We start from the raw sequence: 4977 nt of genomic DNA, 5'->3' as shown, positions 1-4977 counted from the left end.
TGTTGGCTTCTGGTTATAACTTTGCTTGCCTCTAGATGTTCATAATTTCATTACTTGCTCATCTTTTCCAGGATCTTCCCAGGAATTGATGTCAGGCTGATTATTCCTGGAGCTATTTTTCCTCCTTTTTTGAAAATGGGAACTACATCAGCTCTTTTCCAGTCCTCTGGTAGTTTTCTGGTGCTCCAGGATCTTTGAAAGATATAGTTCAGTGGTTCTGAGATCACGTCTCCCAGCCCCTTTAGAATTTATATATTCCTATAAGAGTTTTTAAAGAATACTGATTCTGTCCTTGTGAATAGGAATGTGAAATTGTGTGCTTACTTCAGAGCACATATACTAAAATTGGAATGATACAGAGAAGATTAGCATGGCCCTTGCTCAAGAATAACAGGCAAATTTATGAAGCATTCCATATTTTTAATATAAAATACATGAAATTGGATTAATAATCTAAACAACAATAGTTTTGTAAAATATCCTATCCTTATATGCACATGGATTCATCAGCATGCCTATTTGGAATTCTTACTGAATTTAGATTGCAAATATTCTTCTTAATTCACATGATCTTCTAATAAATGGACCTTTACTTCCATAGAAGTGTATGGTATGTACATACTTGCTCAGCAAGTATCAGGGAATGAGAACTGCATTAATTTGTGATAGCCAAAAATCAGGAGTCTGACAGTACTTGTTCAGATTAACAAATTTTATTAGCTTTTGTCTCCTGATGTTATGTCTCCTGTTGTTTTTCCTACAAGATAAGTCTCCAAACTTAAATGCAAAACATTTGCTGTTTTAGAAGCAAATTTGTCTGAAAGATAAATAACGTTGGGATAATCAACTGAAATGTTTTTAATAAGGAAAAATTACTGGGAAATCAGCAGTTCTATTTGATAGGACAGCATGCTGTCAGTGAAAATTGGATAAAAGAGTACATTATAATTAAAACACAAGGAGTTAAGCATTACAGATTCATCATATGAGTTAGGTCTTTGCATAATATGTCCAAAATATGATAATTTGAGTCTAGTCATTCATGCCCCAAGCGAGAGCTCTGAATTGATTCACTGTAGGATGCATTTGTTTGTTTTCTTGGCTATCCCTGATATTCTCAGGAGTCTTTTCCAAAGAACACCAAAGTTCAAAAGCATGAATATTCTTTCTATCCTGTTCCTTCACAGTTCAACTTTTGTATCTGTAGAGTATCAAGGGAAAAGGATTGCCTACACAATTCTGATCTTTATATGTATAGACACATCACAGCTCCTGAATATCTTCATCACTACTCTACCAAGTACTAGTTTTTCGTATATTTTTTGACTGCTGCTTTATTTTTAACCTTTGATAGTCTTAAAAGGGAGAAGCTATCCACCACTTCTATGTTGTTATTGTATATTCTAAGGCTGGCTACGGTTACATGTTGTCATTACTGCATGTTATATTTAATCTTAATAGGGTTTCAAAGATAATAGATTATAGTAAATAATAGATTAAAAAAATGAGGGAGATCAAATGATAGTGTACTAGTTCTTAGAGGATGAGAAGAGACAATGCTGTATTCTGAGAGGAAAAAGTCAAAATTGTTTTGAAGGGAACATATCAAGGTAGGAACCCAGGAGTAGTCTGACTCATTTTTTTTTAACTTGGACAAAAGTAACAAATGCTATTTCTTCCCAAACTAACATGCTTTATCATCAGGATCTAGCAAAAACAAAACCAAAGACCCGATTCCTTCCCTGGTAACTATTTGTTACCTTTTCATGATGCTTAAAATCAACTATCTGCAGCAGTCATCTCATTTTGCCTTTGATAGGGCCAACCAGCAAGTATCCATATTTCCTCCACAATGTCTTATATTGAGACTAGATTCTGGCATAGTCAGGTGAAATAAGACTTATTTATAAGACAAAGAACTGCATTTTTACTTTACTTACTATTATTTCTTGGATAAGTGAAGAACAGACTATAGGTTAGTCAAAGACCAATATTAAGTTCTTCTTGACCTTTATCAGTCTACTCTTTGGAAAAAGACTTGACCTACGTGCTACCAAATCTCCAGCAGCTCTTGACAAATATGAACTTCCCAATGAATGATTGGCAAGATATAAATAAGATGTAAAGGTAAACACTTATATTTTAGTACATTACTTTAGTAACTATAGATGTACATGTTCTATATAGACAAAAAATATTCATAAAGCTATAATAACACTATTCAACTTTTTAAAAATATTTTTAACATATTACATAAAAAGTAAGGGCATTTTAAAAAAATCTAATCTCATGAATTTGAATATATCTCTTAGCTCTCAAATTCCTGCTCCAGAGTCTATAGAAGTCTCTGCTGATTTCCAGTGAGTCTAACAAAAATGTTCCTTGGGTCTTAACAATGGAAGAAAGATGGGAATAATGATGATGTAATAAGGTAAATATATATTGTTCTTGTACCCCTGCAAATTTAATGGCAATCTTCAAAATAAAAAGACAGGTTCAATTATGTTATCAAACATTTCATTCAATATTATTTCTCTGAAATGTGCTGTTTAGAATAAATAAGCATTCAGAAGAAAACTACATTTCTGAACTACTCCACAGAGATACCAAGGTTTTTATATCCTATTGTTGTGAGGATGTTTTTGTACCAGGTATTAATTCTGATGTTGGAAAGAGCAATAGGTGGTCCATATTGTAGCTTATCCACTTGAATTTAAAAAAAAATCCTTCCTACCTTATTTTTTTCCAGTCAGGTATTTATTTCTTCTTTCTATATGCAAGCATGCATCTTTATAAAAATAGCATAACAGAGAAATAAATTGTATTTATAAATCCATTATGCTCAGAAAAAAGGAAGGTCATATGAAGCTCAAGATAGTAGCAGTCAAGGTCAAAAAAGAACATTGTGTGATAGCATCACATTAATTCACATTAATATTTATCTCTCAATCTTTCAGAAACTCATTATTAAATGTATTTTCCAGAATTCATTATTTGTCCCACGGCCTCTCCTTGACCCCATGCCATTTCATCTTAAAGGTGGTAAAGGTTAACAAGAAATTAAAGAAAAAGTAGTATTTGTGTGAACATTTTAGATGGTCAGTTTTGAAGCTCCATTCAAAACTTTGAAGTTACAATTTGAGATCCAAGTCTGGATAAATGGTTTCCCCATATTACTTAACTGCATTAATTGAAATTTTGGACTTCTAATTCCATGGTGTCTCAGAATTAAGAGGGCAATATTGCAATAGAGATTGGTGGTCAAATAGTGAATTATGGAGAACTTGTACCACTGCTTCTCATGAGTAGACTGAGGTTTTTATATTGAGCCAAGTGGCTGGGAATTGAAAAATGACTCAATGCAGCCCATAGTGACATAATGTTTACCAACCATTGTTTCTTATCAGTTTTAGAAATTGCTTCTTGGATTTATTCAGTTTTATTCAGTTTGTATGCCGCCCTACTCCTGAGAGACTCAGGGTGGCTTAACTTCTTAACTTCATTTACCCACACCTTTGAAGGAACCAAATTAATCTCCAAAACTGAACACTTCAACGAGAATAATTATGGAAGCTATAGAAATAGAGAAACACCCCTACAACATGAATAAACATGATGGTACCTCCCGCCTACCAGACATCTTGAAACCAGACCTAGTCAACAAATGAGCCCCATCCACCACACAGGCCATTACAACACAAAACAACAACGGACACATAGCCAGCACCAATCAGCACCAATCTACCAATCATGATACAACCACACAGCCAATCAATCCACTTACTTAGACAAAGCCAGAACTCCACACACCCCTACCAAGATTTATAGAAAGATGGCAGCTCCGACCACCACTCACACAAACACGAAGCCAAAAACACCAGCCTGAAGATGGCGAGTGAGATTTCGCCGAAACGTTGCCAAGACAATCTCAATCTTACACGGGAAAAGACCCGAATACAACAAGACCAGCATATATATATATATATATATATATATATATATATATATATATATATATATATATATATGTGTGTGTGTGTGTGTGTGTGTGTGTGTGTGTGTGTGTGTGTGTGTGTGTGTGTGTGTGTGTGTGTGTGTGTATTTTTTTACTGTGCTCTTTGACTTTTAGTACTGGTCTTGCAGTGATGTGCGGTGAGGTTTATGGCTGGTGAGGCAAAAATAAAGAAAGCAGGCAAAAGCCGCCCTGCCGCTATGTCCGACATAGAGGTGGCCCGCCTCTATGTTGGACATAGTGCCGGGGCAGCTTTTGCCCGCTTTCAAGAAAGCTTTCCAGCTGTTTCACAGAGGATTTCAACTCTGCTCTTGTCTGCCATGATGAAAATGTAAAAATATAAAAGAAAAAGGCAAGAGCTGCTGAGGTCAGGCTGGATTAGCTGCTGCCAGAGTCCCCAATGGATGACTCTGCTTAACTGTTTAAAAAAGCTTCTTAAAAAATGCCCTCTACAGGAGTCAGGAGAACCATGTGCCTCATCTGCATAAGGAATTTTTCAGCTTTTAACCCTTGCTCGAGTGATCATAAAGTCAGACTAAATGAGGCACATGGTTCTCCTGCCTCCTCCTGTAGAGGACACTTTTTTAGAGGCTTTTTTAAACAGTTAAGCACTAAGCAGAGTCATCCACTGTGACTCTGGGAGCAACTACCTCAGCCTTTTTCCTTTTACATTTTTTTTTCATAATGACAGTGGTGAGGCCCTGCATCCCCTGCCCCCCCCCCCGACTGCATGTCACTGTGGTCTTGCAGCTATCATAGTAGTGTCACTAAGCAAATTACAGGTTATTACTGTTTCTTTCTCCAACTTTAAAAATAGACTCATTTTTTTCCAATCAAGTTTTCCTTAATATTCAACATATAGATTGAATAAATAAGGAAGACTATGCAGCCTTGCTGTTCCTTGGCAGCTCCGACCATGCTTTACTCACACAAACACGAAGCCAAAAACATCAGCCTGAAGATGG

General features: G+C 35.8%; 1 non-coding gene across 1 annotated transcript; it reads left to right on the top strand.

Annotated features, from left to right (window-relative positions):
- Positions 1–316: 316 nt before the first annotated feature.
- LOC116510838 lies at positions 317–422 on the top strand. Its single transcript, XR_004255675.1, has one exon. It is a non-coding gene; the product is annotated as a U6 spliceosomal RNA (small nuclear RNA).
- Positions 423–4977: the final 4555 nt, after the last annotated feature.

This window comes from Thamnophis elegans, chromosome 6, assembly GCF_009769535.1.
Source record: "Thamnophis elegans isolate rThaEle1 chromosome 6, rThaEle1.pri, whole genome shotgun sequence".
Classification (NCBI taxonomy): Eukaryota; Metazoa; Chordata; class Lepidosauria; order Squamata; family Colubridae; genus Thamnophis; species Thamnophis elegans.
The sequence above is the reverse complement of the archived record's forward strand: the minus strand, read 5'-3'. Positions and strand labels throughout refer to the sequence as shown.